A 20554-nucleotide genomic window follows, 5' to 3' on the forward strand; every position below is an offset into this window, starting at 1 on the left:
TAGAAAATATGCAAAATTAAAAGCAGATGCTTCAAAGTACTGGGGTCATGTCTGGGCCTGGAAATGGAAACAGGGACAGCAGGTTTTTATATTCTCTTGAGCAAATCCCAGGACATTCTTTAAAATGAAGCAGTCAAAAAATATAAATATTTCCATTAGTCAAAGGATACCAAACCAATGTTTGTCAAATCAGTGACTATGAGAACCCTAAGTGGAAATATTTATAAGAAGAGTGAGGCAATCACTGTTACCAAGAATTTTTGTGAGACTCTCACAAAAATTTCTCTCTCATTTTCAAGACAGATATCTTATGGCATGGAAAGATAAAGAAAACAAGACAAAAACTAAAGGTAACAGGAGCTGAGAGGCAAGGGGTAGGAAAGGTGAAAAGAAATGAGGAAAGAAGGGGATGGTATAAAATAGAACAAATTTTGAAATCACATGGGCATCAGTTTAAATTCTGGCTTTTGCTTTGTTGCTGCTATTACTTGTAGGATAATTGTGAAGATTAAATAAGATATTGAACAAAAAAGGCAGTATGGTGTTGGATAAAGTGGACTCTCAATAAATGATAGTAATGATTATTGGAAAAGACCCTGATGATGGGAAAGATTGACAGCAAAATGAGAAGGCGGCAACAGAGGGTGAAATGGTTAGACAGCATCAACTCAACGGACATGAGTTTGAGCAAATTCCTAGAGATAGCGAGGGAAAGAGGAGCCTGGTGTGCCACAGTCAATGGGATCGCAGAGTCAGACATGACTTAGCAATTGAACAACAACAACAACAATAATGATTATTGTCATTTATTTTAGAGCAAAGGATTGAAGAAAGAAAGGAGAGATCTTCTCACAATAAAATTCTCAAAATCACTATTTGAAAATATATATATATACCTGGATATTTGGAATCTTTCAAATTGACCACTAACTGGACTACTCTAATAATTCTATACTGTATGGGAAGAAGCATGGAACTACTCAAAATAAAAACTAAAAGAAAAAATTTAAGTGCAAGTGTAATTCTCAATCCTGAATGTATATAAGAATCACTAATGGAGCTTTAAATCAAATCCCTAGGCCTCACCTCTAAAGATTTGTTTTCAGTAGGTTTTGGGTAAGGCTCAGACACCTGAGGGAAAAAGCAATGGCACCCCACTCCAGCACTGTTGCCTGGAAAATCCCATGGATGGAGGAGCCTGGCTGCAGTCCATGGGGTCGCTAAGAGTCGGACACGACTGAGCGACTTCACTTTCACTTTCCACTTTCATGCATTGGAGAAGGAAACGGCAACCCACTCCAGTGTTCTTGCCTGGAGAATCCCATGGATGGAGAAGCCTGGTAGGCTGCAGTCCATGGGGTCAAACAGAGTCGGACACGACTAAAGCCACTTAGCAGCAGCAGCAACAGCAGAAACCTGAATTTTTTTTTTTTTTTAAGTTCAGAAGGTATTCAAATGCCCAATCAAGGTTGGGAATTGCTGCTATAAACACTAAATAAATTTGGCATTCTGGGACTATAAGGCTCCAGCTCACCACTACCCTAAGTAAATGTAGAACACCAATAGGGAAATGAAAATAAATACACATTCAGCATAGCAACTTTCTTTATGAGGTTACAAACTGCAATTACAAGATCTTTTATTTCCTGCATCCATTTACTCAAACCTCCTTTATGTTTGTACCCATCTGAAAAACTTAAACGTGCTCCGTAAGAAAGACTATGGAAACACGATAAACCTCAAGAACATTTTGCATGTTTTAACCAATCCTTTCTGTGTCTATATGATGGTATTTACAATTTAATGACTTCTACTTCAGTTGTGTGGTGAAGCACTCCCCTGAGAATGGGAGGTGAGCGTAGGCAGCGTATCATGTTCTCAGTCATGGTGGGTAAAATTACATGACGTAGCACTTTGCGTCAATTTACTTGGCCACGTCTGCCTGCACAAGCATTGATTGGTTTCTGCGGAATGAATTGCTTCACTTCGAAGTAGGTCCCCGGAAAAGTAAAACAATCAAACAAGAGTTTCTTTTTGAATCAAGGTTAAATGGCTTTATGATCCCAAGTATCAACAGAAGAAACTTCACTGTTCATCAATGCTTTTGAAGTGCACTTTTCATTGAAGTTTACCAGTTTGATTGTTTAAGACACCAACTCTTCTACTATTGCAAAAGAGAAATAATTTAAAACACAAAATTTTGTTCTTACATCACAGTTAACCATTTTGTAAAGCTTTGTCAGCAAAACCCAAAGGAGAGTATAATGTATTTGTTTTTAAACACAAAAAATAGTTCCAAATCAATTTTTACACGAAATGCCAGAAACTTGGGAAAACATATTCAGTGGGCCAAGAAAACAAAAAGTGGATGGTGATGAGAGTCTTCCTTCTCTTTCATCGGGTTTCACTTAGCTTAGGTCAGTCATGCAATTGCAGATAAACAAACAAAGGAACTTACATTTAAACACAGGACATTCCTGACACAACTTCTCAGCACAGAGAGGGCCCCTCAGCACCCCCCTGCCTCCTGGAACCACCAGCTGCTCCTCAGCGCTTGGGGAGCAAGTTGTGAAGAACACTAGTGACTTATAATTAAAGTGAAGAAATTCCATTCGGATGTCATCATAAAGGGAAATGACAGAGACACAAAAGGGATGAAGAAATTAAATTAAAAAAATTAGGTCCACTAAACCCTTGAGGGCCTGAATTGACCCCAGATTATAAGAAAAACAGATTGGCCTTTAAAAAGTACTATTTTGACAGGAAAGCCACATTAATTGAGATGAATTCTGAGAAATGAAGGCCATGTTGGTACGGATGAATAGCCATTTTAAGAGCTTACCAATGTAGATAAGTTGTTGGAAAAATAAAGGCAACAGCTCATCAATCCCCTAATTATTTACCTTCTTTCGAACACTGGGGGCTTTTGTAGATGTTTCCAACATTTTGAGGAACTCTGAATATTATGTTCCTTTTAAACATTTAGATATGATGGAAGTTTCCATTTGATCATTTCTTTCTATTCCATGGCTCACCAGGCCACCAGCTTGCTTGAAGGCTTAGTCTCTCTGGCTCCCTCCACCCTCACCTTCCCTCTCTCTTCTCTGTCTCTCCTTCGAATAAAGAAAAATGGTCCGATGTCTTTTTCACTATGTTCTCAAGATATCTAAATAGAATCACGCCTCCTGAAAGAGATTAATCTTTCATTAAAATAGTCCTTCACAGACTTTTGAACCTGAAAGCAAATTACAGAAACATGCCAGCCCCCATGGGCATTGTGATTCAGGCAAGGGTGCCACCCAAAATATTTGCACGGGCGGTGAGCTGAATTTGAGTTGAATGGGTACAGTGTGGATATATGGCAAAAGAGTGGCCTGAAGTGGAAAAGGAGAGGAAAAAATGAGGTACCAATGATTCTTGCACCGTTTGCTTGCAGGTTTACCAAGGTATTGGCCTACTCTAGGCAGCAGACATCAGGAATGCTTCAGTCAATTTTTATATTCCCAGACCTAAGTGACTGCCCCTAAATTAACTTGAATCACTAGGGGGTAACTTTATATCACAAACAGCTAGCTCTATGGTTTTGAATACATAGGACCCTAAGTCAATACAGTTAATGCATATGTGTTCAACAGATTCCATCAGCTAAGATTTGAGAACATCATGTTATAAGGCTTGCTATTCCAGAACCAATATGAAATAATACAAATCACGTGAATTGAAGAGCTTCAGAGACCCCATTTTAGACCCTATTTCACTACAGACCATGTGACTTTGAAAATAACAATAACTAACATTCACTTTTTAAATTCACTCATTTGAAAAAACCGTGATGCTAAGAAAGATTAAAGGCAGGAGGGGAAGGGGATGGCAGAGGATGAGATGGCTGCATGGCATCACCGACTAATGGACATGAGTTTGAGTAAGCTCTGGGAGTTAGTAATGGACAGGGAAGCCTGGCAAGCTGCAGTTCATGGGGTCGCAAAGAGTCAGACACGACTAAGCTACAGAACTGAACTGAACTGAACATTCACTGAGAATTCAGTATTTGCCAGGCACAGTTCTGCTCACCTGATATATATTAGATGACATTTTTTACATAATGTTGTTGTTTAGTCACTAAGTCATGTCCAACTCTTTAGTGACCTCATGGATTGTAGCCAGCCTTGCTCTCCTGTCCATGGGATTTCCCAGGCAAGAATACTGGAGTGGGTTGCCATTTCCTTCTCCAGGGGATATTCCCAACCCAGGGATCAAACCCATATCTCCTGCATTGGTGGGTGGATGTTTTACCACTAAGCTACCAGGGAAGCCCATTCTATATAATGCATCCATGAATTAGAAATTATTATTATTAATTTTGAAACAGAAATATAGAGTGGTCTAATGGAGAAGGAAATGGCAACCCACTTCAGTATTCTTGCCTGGAGAATCCCATGGACAGAGGAGCCTGGCAGGCTACAGTCCATGGGGTCACAAGAGCCAGACACAACTTAGTGACTAAACCACGACAATGGCCTATTAGTGATGAAGTCAGTATTTGAACTCATGGCGTTAGCTCTTCAGCCATGCTCTTAACCTCTATACAGTAACATTCTTCAACATTAGATAATTTTTCTGTCTGAGTCTCAGTTTTCTAATTTGTGAGAATAAAACACTTGTGATGTAAATGAAATAACACATAAAATGGCCTTAACTTTTAAAGAGTGGTATCCTTCAGGGGCTTCCCTCATAGCTCAGCTGGTAAAGAATCCGCCTGCAATGCAGGAGACCCTGGTTTGATCCCTGGGTTGGGAAGATCCCCTGGAGAAGGGAAAGGCTACCCACTCTAGTATTGAGGCCTAGAGAATTCCATAGACTCTGTAGTCCATGGGGTTGCAAAGAGTTGGACACAACTGAGTAACTCTCACTTCACTTCACCCTTCAAGAAACTTCTAATCCCAGTCAGGATACAGCAGTATAGACCAGATTTATCTTTCTTCCTTAAACAACAAGAAAAAGCATTGAGGCGTGGGGGGAATGTGAGACAATGATATTCAAACATCTGACAGCTGGCACCACAGGCCTGAGGTCTCTGAGAGAAATGAAACAAATGAAGTGAGCCCTATAATTGTCCTCAGGTACTTCCCTAAGAGTTTCTAGGCTTTGAAACAACAACAACAACAAAAAAGGAACCCAAATAGGACCAAAGGTTTTTCTGAATTAAGGAGACAGAGTTTATAATTCAAGGAGGTGAAAGAAGATAGAATTAGTGAGCCACAGTATGGACAGGGAGTTGCACAGAGAAAGATTTCCAGAGATCTGAAGGAGGAGAGTCCTTCACATTCTGACTATTGATGAGCATGTACATGAGAGGAAGCTACCCAAAGCCAGGGAAAGGAGATGGGGAACATTGTCTACAACTCATACAGGGCTGACAATAGTTCTAATCCAACCACATTGAGTAGAAAGGCTCTCTAATACATGCAGAATTAAGTGGGGTTCTCAGTATGGCCTTTTCTTAGAAGTGGGGCTAAATTAGTATTAAAGGCTGACTTGGGGTCCGCCCCAATGAACCTAAAAAGCAAGACTCAAAAGAATCATACTGATTCCAAATAATTTAACTGCCGCTCAGGAAAAAGTCAAAGACTATTTAAAAGATAAAACAAAACTCAGCCCCCAAGCACATAAAATTCACAATGCTGGCAACCTGTAGAAAATTACCAGGCATGCACAAAGAATAACAAACAGGATAAACCCAAACAGATCCACACCAAGACATATCACAATTAAAATGACAAAAGTTAAAGAGAACATTCCAAAGGTAGCAAGAGAAAAATAGTGTCATATGCAATAGAACCCTCACAAGGCTACCAGCTGATTCCTCTGCAGAAACTCTGTAGGCCAGAAAAGAATGTCATGGTATACTTAAAAAGCTGAAAGGGAATAACCCACAACCTAGATGCTCTACCCAGCAAGTTTATCATTTAGAATTAAAGGGGAAACAAAGACCTTCTCAGACACACAAAAACTAAAACGGTTCATTAAGACTAAGGCAATCCTAAAAAAGTCAGAGTCTTCTTCAAGTGGAAAACAGAAGGCTGTAAGGAGAAGTATCTATAGGAAAGGATAAATGCCACTAGCAAAGGGAAATATACAGTAAAGGCTAAGGACTGACTACTTAAATAAGCTAGGACAAAGACTGAAAGATAAGAAACTTGTAAAATAAAGTATAACTACAATAATCAGTAGGATAAACAACAGTTAGACACTGACATGGAACAATGGACTGGTTCCAAATTGGGAAAGGAGTACATCAAGGTTGTATATTGTCATCATGCTTATTTAACTTATATGCAGAGTACAGCATGTGAAATGCCAGGCTGGATGAAGCACAAGCCAGAATCAAAACTGCCAGGAGAAATATCAATAATGTCAGATACACAGATGACAACAACCTTATGGCAGAAAGTGAAGAGGAACTAAAGAGCCTCTTGATGAAGGTGAAAGAGGAGAGTGAAAAAGCTGATATACTCAACATTCAAAAAACTAAGATCATGGCATCTGGTCCCATTACTTCATGGCAAATAGTTGGGGAAACAATGGAAACACTGACAGACTTTATTTTCTTGGGCTCCAAAATCACTGCAGATTGTTACTGCAGCCATGAAATTAAAAGACACTTGCTCCTTGGAAGAAAAGCTATCACTAACCTATACAACATATTCAAAAGCAGAGATATTACTTTGCCAACAAATGTCTGTCTAGTCAAAGCTATGGTTTCTCCAGTAGTCATGTATGGATGTGAGAGTTGGACTATAAAGAAGGCTGAGAACCAAAGAATTGGTGCTTTTGAACTGTGGTGTTGGAGAAGACTCTTGAGAGTCACTTGGACAGCAAGGAGATCAAAACAGTCAGTTCTAAAGGAAATCAATCCTGAATATTCATTGGAAGGACTGATGCTGAAGCTGAAACCCCAATACTTTGGCCACCTGATGCAAAGAACTAACTCCTTAGAAAAGACCCTGATGCTGGGAAAGATTGAAGGCAGGAGGAGAAGGGGATGACAGAGGATGAGATGGTTGGATGGCATCACCAACGTGTTGGACATGAGTTTGAGCAAGCTCTGGGAGTTGATGATGGACAGGGAAGCCTGACGTGCTGCAGTCCATGGGGTCACAAAGAGTCAGACATGACTGGGCGACTGAAAAACAAAACTTGAAGATGTAAATATAATATCAAAGATACAAAGAGTGAGGGAATAGAATTAAAAATGTACACGCATTTTAAAATGTGTTTTAAATTAAATGACTGCTTGTTTAAAACAATTAGTTATAGTTTTTAGGTCAACATATGAAACTCCAATACTTTGGCCACCTGATGTGAAGAGCTGACTCATTTGAAAAGACCCTGATGCTGGGAAAGATTGAAGGTGGGAGGAGAAGGGGACGACAGAGGATGAGATGGTTGGATGGCATCACTGACTCAATGGACATGGGTTTGAGTGGACTCCGGGAGTTGATGATGGACAGGGAGGCCTGGCGTGCTGCAATTCATGGGGTCACAAAGAGTCGGACACGACTGAGTGACTGAAATGAACGGATACGAAAACTACAGTAAGTACAAATTGAAAACCTACAATTCATGAGGGAACATAAGCATATCCCTAAAGAAAATCCCTGGTGGCTCAGACGGTAAAGCGTCTGCCTGCAATGCAGGAGACCCAGGTTCGATTCCTGGGTTGGGAAGAACCCCTGGAGAAGGAAATGGCAATCCACTCTAGCACTCTTGCCTGGAAAATCCCATGGACGGAGGAGCTTGATAAGCTATAGTCTATGGGGTCGCAAAGCATCGGACATGACTGAGCGACTTCACTCATTCACAAGGAAAGAGGTTAAAAGGAGAATACAGGAAAGAATTACAAAACAAAGCAAAACTTGAAAAAAGGCAATAAAATGGCAATAAGTACATACTTTCAATAATAACTTTAAATTCCAGTGGACTAAATGCCCCAAAAGACACAGAGTTGCTGATTCAGAAATAAATGCTAACATAGACTAAAAGTGAGGGGGTGGAAAAATGTATTTCATGCAAATGAAAATGACAAGAAAGTAAGGGTAGCAATACTTATATCAGACAAAACTGATTTTAAAATGAAGTCTATAACAGAAGAAAAAGAAGTGCATTATATAATGATAAAAGGATAAATGCAAGAAGATATTACTCTCATTAGTATATATGCACCCAATACAGAAACACCTAAATATACAAAGCAAATATTAACAGACATAAAAGAAAAAATTGACCATAATAGGAGGGGATTCTAACACTACATACATCAATAGAGAGATCATCCAGACAGAAAACCAATAAGGCAACACTAGTCCTAAATGACACAGGACATCAGTTGAACTGAATATCTTCAGAAACTTACAATCCAAAATAACATTCTTTTCAAGTGCAGATGGAATATTCTCTGGGACAGATCACATACTAGGTTAAAAAACAAACTCAACAAATTTAAGGGGATAGAGATCATATCAAGCATTTTCTCTCCACCACAACACGAAACTACAGATCAATTACAGGAAGAGTGGTAAAAGCACAAATATGTGGAACCTAAACAGCATGCTAGTAAAAACCAGTGGGTTGGGAAGACAGGATGGTGGAGGAGTAGGTGGACATGGAGTACATACCTCTCCCTGGGTGCATTAAGAATACATCTTCAGATGCAGAAGATCTCACAGAGCACCAGCTGAGTACTGGCAGCAGTCCTTGACAACCAGAGAGGAATATATTGCTGTTGTTGTTTTTCAGTTGCTAAGTCATGTCTGACTCATTGCCACCCCATGGACTGTAGCACACCATGTTCCTCTGCCCTCCACTATCTCCCAGAGTTTGCTCAAATTCATGTTCACTGAGTCAGTGACACTATCCAACCATCTCATCCTCTGTTGTCTCCTTCTCCTTTTGCCTTCAACCTTTCCAAGCATCAGGGTCTTTTCCAATGAATCAGTTATTTGCATCAGGTGGCCAAAGTACTGGAGCTTCAGCATCAGTACTTCCAATGGGTATTCAGGGTTGATTTCCTTTAGGATGGACTGGTTTCATCCCATTCCAGTCCAAGGGATTCTTGAGAGTCTCCTCCAACACCACAATTCGAAAGCATCAGTTCTTTGGCGCTCATCCTTCTTTACGGTCCAACTCTCACAGCCATACATGACTACTAGAAAATTCATAGTTGTGACTGTACAGATCCTTGTCAGCAAAGTGATGTCTCTGTGTTTTAACATTTGTCTAGGTTTCTCATAGCTTTCCTTCCAAAGAGCAAGCATCTTATAATTTCACAGCTGCAGTCACCATTCAGAGTGACAGCTGAATGCAAAAAAATAAAGTTTGTCACTGTTTCCATTGTTGCCCCTTCTATTTGCCATGAAGTGATGGGACACTAGACTGGAAGAAGCACAAGCTGGAATCAAGATTGCCGGGAGAAATATCAAGAACCTCAGATACGCAGATGACACCACCCTTATGGCAGAAAGTGAAGAGGAACTCAAAAGACTCTTGATGAAAGTGAAAACGGAGAGTGAAAAAGTTGGCTTAAAGCTCAACATTCAGAAAACGAAGATCATGGCATCTGGTCCTATCACTTCATGGCAAATAGATGGGGAAACAGTGGAAACAGTGTCAGACTTTATTTTTTGGGCTCCAAAATCACTGCAGATGGTGACTGCAGCCATGAAATTAAAAGACGCTTACTCCTTGGAAGGAAAGTTATGACCAACCTAGATGGCATATTCAAAAGCAGAGACATTACTTTGCCAACAAAGGTTCGTCTAGTCAAGGCTATGGTTTTTCCTGTGGTCATGTATGGATGTGAGAGTTGGACTGTGAAGAAGGCTGAGTGATGAAGAATTGGTGCTTTTGAACTGTGGTGTTGGAGAAGACTCTTGAGAGTCCCTTGGACTGCAAGGAGAGCCAACCAGTCCATTCTGAAGGAGATCAGCCCTGGGGTTCCTTTGGAAGGAATGATGCTAAAGCTGAAACTCCAGTATGTTGGCCACCTCATTCGAAGAGTTGACTCATTGGAAAATACTCTGATGCTGGGAGGGATTGGGGGCAGGAGGAGAAGGGGACGACAGAGGATGAGATGGCTGAATGGCATCACTGACTCGATGGACGTGAGTCTGAGTGAACTCTGGGAGTTGGTGATGGACAGGGAGGCCTGGTGTGCTGCGATTCATGGGGTTGCAAAGAGTCAGACATGACTGAGTGACTTAACTGAACTGAACTGATGGGACCTGATGCCATGATCTTAGTTTTTTTGAATGTTGAGTTTTAAGTCAGTTTTTTCACTCTTCTCTTTTATTCTCATCAAGGTGCTCTTTAGATCCTCTTCCCTTTCTGTCATTAGAGTGGTATTTATCTGTATATCTGAGGTTGTTTATATTGCTCTCAGCAATCTTGATTCCAGCTGGTGATTCACCCAGCCTGTTGTTTCTCATGATGTAATCTGCAAAGAAGTTAAATAAACAGGGTAACAATATACAGCCTTGTCATACTTCTTTCCCAATTTTGAACCAGTCAATTGTTCCATGACCAGTTTGAAATGTTGCTTCTTAACTGACATACAGGTTTCTCTGGAGACAGGTAAGGTGTCTGGTATTCCCATCTCTTTAAGGATAGCTCACAGTTTGCTGCAATCACACAGTCAAAGGCTTTAACATAGTCAAGCAGAAGTAGATGTTTTTCTGGAATTCCCTTGCTTTATCTATGTTCCAACAAATGATGGCAGTTTGATCTCTGGTTCTTCTTCCTTTCCTAAACCCAGTTTGTATATCTGGAAGTTCTTGGTTCAGGTACCGCTGGAGCCTAGCTTGAAGGATTTTGAGCATAATCTTACTAGCATGTAACTGAATATAATTGTATGGTAGGAGTCCTAGTTCACATTGAAAGGGAGAAAGTAAAACTGTTGCTATTTGCAGATGACATGACACAATATATAGAAAACCCTAAAGTCTTTACCAAAAAAAAAAACCCAAAACATTAGAACTAATAAATAAATTCAGTAAATTTACAGGATATGATCACTATTCAGAAATCTGTTGCTTTTCTATACAATGATAATGTACTATCAGAGAGAGAAATTAAGGAAACAATCCCATTTATAATCACATCAAAAAATAAAATACATAGGAATAAGCTTAAGCAATGAGGTAGGATACTTATGCTCTGAAAACCATAAAATATTGTTGATATAAACTGAATATGATACAAAGAAATGAATACATTTCCTGTGTTCTTGGATTGAAGAATTAATATTTCTAAAATGTCCATATTTCCAAAGGCAATCTATAGATTTAATGCAATCCCTATCAAAATACGTACCACATTTCTCACAGAACTAGAACAAATAATTCTAAAACTCATATAGAACCACAAAAGACCCATGATTGCCAAAGCAATCTCAGAAAAAGATACAAAGCTAGAGGTATCACTCTCCCTGACCTCTGACGACAGTACAAAGTTAGAGCAATCAAAACATAATGGTATTGGGACAAAAAGAGACACACAAATCAATGAAACAGAATAAACCATTCAGAAATAAATCTATGCATTTATGGTCAGTTAACCTATGACAAAGGAGGTGTGCATGGGTGTGCTTGCTAAGTCGCTTCAGTCGTGTCTGACTCTTGCGACCCCATGGACTGTAACCCACCAGGCTCCCCTGTCCATGGGATTCTCCAGGCACGAATACTGGAGTGCGTTGCCATGCCCTTCTCCAGGGAATCTTCCTGACCCAGGGATGGAACCTGTGTCTCCTGTAGCTCCTGCATTGCAGGCAGATTCTTTACCGCTGAGCCACAGAGGAAGCCCAACAAAGGAGGCAGGAATACGCAAAGGAGAAGAGTCAGTTTTTTCAATAAATGGTGCTGAGACCAAAGGAGAGCTACATGCAAAAGAATGAGATAAAAATATTCTCTAACATTATATAAAAAAATAAATTCAAAATGGATTAAAGAAGTAAATGTAAGACCTGAAACCATAAAGCAGCAGAAGACAGAAGAGAAGAGAACACAGGTAGAACACTCCTGGACATAAACAGCAGCAATGTATTTTTGGATCTGTCATCTCAGGAAAAAGAAATAAAAGCAAAAATAAACAAATCAGTTCAATTCAGTCACTCAGTCGTGTCCGACTCTGCAACCCCATGAATCTCAGCATGCCAGGCCTCCCTGTATCACCAACTCCCGGAGTTCACTCAGACTCACGTCCATCGAGTCCATGATGCATCCAGCCATCTCATCCTCTGTCGTCCCCTTCTCCTCCTGCCCCCAATCCCTCCCAGCATCAGAGTATTTTCCAATGAGACAACTCTTCGCATGAGGTGGCCAAAGTACAGAAGTTTCAGCTTTAGCATCATTCATTCCAAAGAATACCCAGGGCTGATCTCCTTCAGAATGGACTGGTTGGATCTCCTTGCAGTCCAAGGGACTCTCAGGAGTCTTCTCCAACACCACAGTTCAAAAGCATCAATTCTTTGGCGCTCAGCTTTCTTCACAGTCCAGCTCTCACATCCATACATGACCACTGGAAAAACCATAGCCTTGACTAGATGGACCTTTGTTGGCAAAGTAATGTCTTTGCTTTTCAATATGCTATCTAGGTTGGTCATGACTTTCCTTCCAAGGAGTAAGCGTCTTTTAATTTCACGGTAGCTAGTTAAACTTAAAAACTTTTGAACAGCAAAGAAAACCATAAATAAAATGAAAAGACAACCTACTCAATAGGAGAAAATATTTTCAAATTATATGACTGATAAGGGATTAAAATCCAATACCAGTCAGTTCAGTCACTTAGTCATGTCTGACTCTTTGCAACCCCATGGACTCCAGCACGACAGGCCTCCCTGTCCATCACCAACTACTGAAGCTTACTCAAACTCGTGTCCATTGAGTCGGTGATGCCATCCAACCATCTCATCCTCTGTCATCCCCTTCTCCTCCTGCCTTCAATCTTTCCCAGCATCAGGGTCTTTTCCAATAAGTCAGTTCTTTGCATCAGATGGCCAAAGTATTGGAGCTTCAGCTTCAGCATCAGTCCTTCCAGTAAGTATTCAGGACTGATCTCCTTTAGGATTGACTGGTTGGATCTCCTTGCAGTCCAAGGGACTCTCAAGAGTCTTCTCCAACACCACAGTTCAAAAGCATCAATTCTTTGGCACTCAGCTTTCTTCACAGTCCAACTCTCACATCCATACATGACTAATGGAAAAACCATAGCTTTGACTAGATGGACATTTGTTGGCAAAGTAATATCTCTGCTTTTTAATATGTTGTGTAGGTTGGTCATAGCTTTTCTTCCAAGGAGTAAGCGTCTTAATTTCTTGGCTGCAGTCATCATCTGCAGTGATTTTGGAGCCCCCCCAAAAATAAAGTGTCTCACTGTTTCCACTGTTTCCCCATGTGTTTGCCATGAAGTGATGGATCAGATTCCACGATCTTTGTTTTCTGAATGTTGAGTTTTAAGCCAACTTTCCACTCTCCTCTTTCACTTTCATCAAGAGGCTCTTTAGTTTTTCTTCACTTTCTGACATAAGGGTGATATCATCTGCATATCTGAGGTTATTGATATTTCTCCCGGCTATCTTGATTCCAGCTTGTGCTTCATTCAGTCCGGCATTTTGCACGATGTACTTTGCATATAAGTTAAGTAAGCAGGGTGACAATATACAGTCTTGGATTTATATATAGAGAGAAATCCAATACATATATATATGAATGGCTCATACTACACAATAAACAAAAAACGAAGAACTCATTTAAAAATTGGCAGAAGACCTGAATAGACATTTTTCCAAAGAAATACACAGATAGCTAACAGGCGTGTTAAAGAATATTCAATATTGCTAATCAGAAAAGAGGGAAGCAATATATGTATAATTATGGTTGATTTGCATTGTTGTACAGCAGAAACCAAAATAACATTTTAAAGCAATTTTCCTCCAATTAAAAAATAAGTTTTAAAGTAATAATAAACTTTATTAAAGAAAAAAATGTTGCTAATCAGAGAAATACAAATCAAAACCACAAATATCACCTCAGATCTATCAAAATGGTTCTTATCAAAAAGTCTACAAATAATAGATGTTGACAATGATGTGAAGAAACGGAAACCCTAGTACAGTTTTGGTAGCACTTTAACTTGGTGCAGGCAAAAAATAGAAATACCAATCCACTGGGTATATAGCCAACCCATTGCTGGGTTTATAGCCACAGAAAATAAAAAAGTAATTTGAAAAGAAACATGCATCCCAATGTTCATAGCAGTATTATTTTTAATAGCCAAGATATGGAAACAACCTAAGTGCCCATAAACACATGAATGGATAAAGATATGGCATATATGTATATGTGTGTGTGTGTGTGTGTGTGTATATATAATGGACCATTATATATATATATATATATATATATATATATATATACACACATATATAATGGACCATTCAGTTCAGTTCAGTTACTCAGTCGTGTCCGACTCTTTGCGACCCCATGAATTGCAGCATACAAGGCCTCCCTGTCCATCACCAACTCCCTGAGTTCACCTGAACTCACGTCCGTCAAGTCGGTGATGCCATCCAGCCATCTCATCCTCTGCCGTCCCCTTCTCCTCCTGCCCCTAATCCCTCCCAGCATCAGAGTCTTTTCCAATGAGTCAACTTTTCGCATGAGGTGGCCAAAGTATTGGAGTTTCAGCTTTAGCATCAGTCCTTCCAATGAACACCCAGGACTGATCTCCTTTAGAATGGACTGGTTGGATCTCCTTGCAGTCCAAGGGACTCTCAAGAGTCTTCTCCAACACCACAGTTCAAAAGCATCAATTCTTCATCGCTCAGCCTTCTTCACAGACCAACTTTCACATCCATACATGACCACTGGAAAAACCATAGCCTTCACTAGACAGATCTTTGTTGGAAAAGTAATGTCTATGCTTTTCAATATGCTATGTAGGTTGGTCATGACTTTCCTTTGAAGGAGTAAGCATCTTTTAATTTCATGGCTGCAATCACCATCTGCAGTGATTTTGGAGCCCCAAAAAATAAAGTCTGACACTGTTTCCCCATCTATTTCCCATGAAGTGATGGGACCAGATGCCATGATCTTCGTTTTCTCAATGTTGAGCTTAAGCCAACTTTTTCACTCTCCTCTTCACTTTCATCAAGAGGCTTTTTAGTTCCTCTTCACTTTCTGCCATAATGGTGGTGTCATCTGCATATCTGAGGTTATTGATATTTCTCCCAGCAATCCTGATTCCAGCTTGTGCTTCTTCCAGTCCAGCGTTTCTCATAATGTAGTCTGCATATAAGTTAAATAAGCAGGGTGACAATATACAGCCTTGATGTACTCCTTTTCCTATTTGGAACTAGTCTGTTGTTCCATGTCCAGTTCTAACTGTTGCTTCCTGACCTGCATACAAATTTCTCAAGAGGCAGGTCAGGTGCTCTGGTATTCCCATCTCTTTCAGAATTTTCCACAGTTTATTGTGATCCACACAGTCCAAGGCTTTGGCATAGTCAATAAAGCAGAAATAGATGTTTTTCTGGAACTCTCTTCCTTTTTCCATGATCCAGCAGATGTTGGAAATTTGATCTCTGGTTCCTCTGCCCTTTCTAAAACCAGCTGGAACATCTGGAAGTTCACGGTTCATTTATTGCTGAAGCCTGGCTTGGAGAATTTTTATTTTTATCAAATATTATATTAAAATATTATGTATAGTGGTTTTCTTGTACTTAACTATAGTGTCTAGCCCTTATTTCACCCTAGATAATTCGTGTAAATGAAAGAGTTAAGGAAGATGCTTATTCCTAGGATTACATAATCCACTGATTAAATATTGAGGAGATACAGGTATGGCCTCACCTCTTAAAAGAGTGGGAGGTATTAGTGTCTTGAAAGTGAGGGTCTTCTTCACTATTCAAGGCACCTCCTGTGCTTCTTTCAAATACCCAGCTCTCTTATAAGTACTTCTGGAAAGAATTTAGTTTACCAAAAATTATTTGCACAAGATACCTAATCAGTCAGTATCTTGATCTTGGACTTCTGAGCCTCCAGAACTATGAGAAATAAATTTCTGTTGTCAATAAGCCTAAAAAAGAAGGAAAAAGAAAAGTAACATAGTATCATTCAGTACTCAGCTCATGTCAAATATTGTTCTAAGCACTCCATATATGTCAAATGATTTCATTCTCTCAAGAGTCCTAGGAGATAGGCACCATATTTGTCCCTGTTTTTATAGATGAAGAAAGTGAAGTCCTTAAAGGTTACATGATTTTCCAAACATCACACAGCTGTAAGGTGGCAGGGTCAGGATGTAAAACTAGGCCTTTTATTCTGGGACCTCACTATTAACCACTACACTACATGTCTTTTCACCACCCTCTCCTAAACTTAGGAAGCAGAGAGGCAGGAAACTACAGGATGTCAGTTGAGTTCAGCTCACTCACTCAGTCATGTCCAACTCTTCACAACCTCATGGACTGCAGCACGCCAGGCTTCCCTGTCCATCACCAACTACAGGAGCTTACTCAAACTCATGTCCATCATGCCGGTGATGCCATCCAACCATCTCATCCTCTGTCATCCCCTTCTCCTACAGCCTTCAATCCTTCCCAGCATCAGGGTCTTTTCCAATGAGTTGGTTCTTTGCATCAGGTGGCCAAAGTAATGGAGCTTCAGCTACATCAGTCCTTCCAATGAATATTCAGGACTGATTTCCTTTAGGATGGACTGGTTGGATCTCATTGTAGTCCAAGGGACTCTCAAGAGTCTTTTCCAATACCAAAGTTCAAAAGCATTTATTTTTTGGCTCTCAGCTTTATTTGTAGTCCAGTCTCACATCCATATATGACTACTAGAAAAACCATAGCTTTGACTGGACAGACATTTGTTGGCAAAGTAATATCTCTGCTTTTTAATATGCTTTCTAGGTTGGTCATAGCTTTTCTTCCAAGGAGCAAGCGTCTTTTAATTTCATGGCTGCAGTCACCATCTGCAGTGATTTTCGGAGCCCATGAATAAAGTTTCTCACTGTTTCCATTGTTTTCCCATCTATTTGCCATGAAGTGATGGGACTGGATGCCATGATCTTCGTTTTCTGAATGTTGAGCTTTAAGCCAACTTTTTCACTCTCCTCTTTCACTGTCATCAAGAGGCTCTTTAGTTCCTCTTCACTTTCTGCCATAAGGGTGGTGTTATCTGCATATCTGAGGTTATTGATATTTCTCCTGGCAATCTTGATTCCAGATTGTGCTTCTTCCAGTCCAGCGTTTCTCATGATGTACACTGCATATACGTTAAATAAGCAGGGTGACAGTATACAGCCTTGACGTACTCCCTTTCCTAATTGGAACCAGTCTGTTGTTCCATGTCCAGTTCTAACTGTTGCTTCCTGACCCGCATACAGATTTCTCAGGAGGCAGGTCAGGTGGTCTGCTATTCCCATCACTTGAAGAATTTTCCAGAGTTTGTTGTGATCCACACAGTCAAAGGCTTTGGCGTAGCCAAAAAAGCAGAAGTAGATGTTTTTCTGGAACTCTTGCTTTTTTGATGATCCAGTGGATGTTGGCAATTTGATCTCTGGTTCCTATCAGTGGTCAGCAAACACATATGGGATCCTTCAACTCCTGGTTTTTATGTTCCCAGAGTTAAATTGCTGCCTCTATACTAACTAGTATCATAGGCAGGTAACCACATAAACAGCTAGTTCCACTGCCTATATATTCAGGAATACAAAAGAACACTTTCAGTGATTTAGAGTTAAATTGTCTGCCCTTGGCAGAAAGACACTTGCAACACACACACACTATCCTTGGAGTACACGTGGGAATTCATTCCGCTTGTCAAGGGAGATCTGTGTAGAAAGCAAGAGCGCTTGGATCTCCAGAGTGTATCTCATTATGCTATCTTTGCCTTCGTGAAGGCTTCTGATGCCATGTCAGTTTGGAAAGGGAGGTCTCTGTTGAAAGCTTGATGAGTACATCTTATTTTTAATGCTAACTAATTCCTGCTTGTAGATGATCCTCTTCGAGTGATGTTTACATAAGATACAGAGACATGACAGGATAAAAATAGTTACTATGAAATTCTCTGCAGGCTATAAACAGTTTTAACTTTTGGCAGAAGGACTTTATTATTTACATACTCAGAAAAATATAGGTCACACTGTCCTCAGATTATTAATGTTCCTCTGCAAATAACTGACATGCAGAGTGTGTAAATATACCAACTAAACCCCTTCCTGCGTCTTAATTAAATTCTCACAATCTTGCTCAGAGTCTTGTATATTTGGTTTATCTTAGGATCATCATTAATATATATCAATATTATTGCAGTCAAAGGATCTTTTCTTGCCTTCTTTTTAAAAAACAAATACAGTCAGAAGTTATTTATTTCCAATAATAGATAATGTCCAACTCCAAAATCTTCAGATTTCAATCCCCTACTGTCCAAATGTCCATAAACTTCAAATAACATCAACTTAAAGGTCATAACCCTAGTAGAGAGAACGAGGTGGCAGATTCTGTAACTGAAGTAAGAAGCACACTGGTTTACATTAAAACAGTTATTTCTCTGTCAAATCCTCACAGCAAGAACAGAATCTCAGTTCAACATTTTCAGGCCAAATGAAGCATCATGTTTATAAATAAAGCCTTCAGTCCTTTTCCTCTCTAAGCAGTAAATTCTTTGCAACCCCTGGCATTTGCAGTATGAACATTTGTCTGATTTAGTTACAGGACAAAGGCACTCTGTTATGGAGAAAGAAGTATTTCTGCACTCACCCATAACCCCAAACATTCCTAAAACCTAGGTGTCCTACGGGGTCTGTGGTGGGTGGAATAATGACTCCCAACATATGTCCAGGTCCTCATCTCTGGAACCTGTAATTATGTTATCTTATGTGGTGAAAGGGAGTTTTCAGAAGTGACTAAAGTTAAGGATCTTCAGATGGTGAAACTAACCTAGATTATCTTTAGGTGGGCTAACTCTGATCACATGGGTATTAAAAATAGGAGAAACTTTCTCAACTGGATTTAGAGTCAGAAAGAGATACGTGAGTAAAGAGGAATAGCCAAAGAGACGTGAAATTGCTACCTTTGAAGATGGAAGAAGGGGCCACAGGTCAAGAAACATGGACACTTTCTACAAGCTGGAAAAGCCAAGAAAGATTGTCCTGTAGAACCACCGGAAAGGGGCTGTATGTGCCAACACCTTGATGTCAGCCTAGTGACACCTGCATCACATTTCCAACCCAGCATGTAGCACTGCTGTGGCTAAGTCTCATCAGTCGTGTCCGACTCTGCGACCCCCTAGACGGCAGCCCACCAGGCTCCTCCGTCCCTGGGACTCTCCAGGCAAGAACACTGGAGTGGGTTGCCATTTCCTTCTCCAATGCAGGAAAGTGAAAACTATGTATGACATAATGTAAGAAAAGTTCAAGGTAGACTATTGTAGCTTAAGATATGTACTTAAACCTTAGAGCGATTTTGGAGAAATTTAAGAAGTATAACAGATACTAAATGTGTGTTTAAAGTCACTAAGGTTTTAGTAATTTGTTACAGCAGCAGTAGGAAACTAATACAAAATATTTTTAACTTAATAGGCAGCTTAATCAACTTCGTAAGAAAAACGATTACACTTTTTCAGCAGATATTTTCAGCATTTACTCCTCGCAAAGGAAATGTGTGATGGTTAACTTGTGTGTCCAGTTGACTAGCCACAGGGTGCCCAGATTAAGCCGTATTTCTGAGCGTATCTGTAAACATGGCTTCAGATGATATTAACATTTGAATTAGTAGACTCAGTAAAGCAGATCATCCTCCCAAAATGGGTCAGCATCAGTCAATCCATTGAGGCCTGAACAGAACAAAAGGTGGAGGAAGGAGGAATTTGCCTCTTTTGCTTCCTGCCCACCTGCTTGAGTTGGAACATGTCATCGTTTCTCCGGTCTTTGGACTGTGATGCATATCATTAGCTTCCCCAATTCTTAGGGCTTTCAACTCAGAATAAATTGTATTATGAGCTTCCCCGTGTCTCCAGCTTACAGACAACACACTGTGAGACTTCTGAGCTTACATAATCTTGTGAGCCAAGCCGACTGCTCATAATAAATACACATATTTATCTGTATACATAGAGAGAGACACATACATATATCTTACCAACTCTGTTTCTCTGGAGAGCCCAAGTATATGAACTTTCTTCTCTTTACACAGAAACCATGTGCACTATTAGAACATAAAGAGTTAATTAATCTTGTATTGTCCAAGACATAAACTAAAAGAATGTTCTTAGGTACTGAAACCAAAATCACTGAACTACGGACCTCAAATTTCAATGATTTTTCATGTCTCTAAGATGCAAGGTCCCCAGAATTTCTTAAGAGTTAGCAACTTCTGAATTCTCTGATATCTTGGGCTCACAATCAGGATATAAGGATAGGAGGTGTGGTGGGAGAGGAGAGATAAGTGCTCCAGGTCATTTCCCAGGTGATTTCCTTAAAGCACTGGAGTTTT

General features: G+C 39.9%; 1 non-coding gene across 1 annotated transcript; it reads left to right on the forward strand.

The window, feature by feature from the left end:
• The first annotated feature begins 7655 nt into the window (after positions 1-7655).
• On the forward strand, positions 7656-7727 carry TRNAC-GCA. The gene has a single exon. It is a non-coding gene; the product is annotated as a tRNA-Cys (tRNA).
• Positions 7728-20554: the final 12827 nt, after the last annotated feature.

The sequence above is a fragment of the Bos indicus x Bos taurus genome, chromosome 10 (assembly GCF_003369695.1).
Source record: "Bos indicus x Bos taurus breed Angus x Brahman F1 hybrid chromosome 10, Bos_hybrid_MaternalHap_v2.0, whole genome shotgun sequence".
In the NCBI taxonomy this organism is placed as follows: domain Eukaryota; kingdom Metazoa; phylum Chordata; class Mammalia; order Artiodactyla; family Bovidae; genus Bos; species Bos indicus x Bos taurus.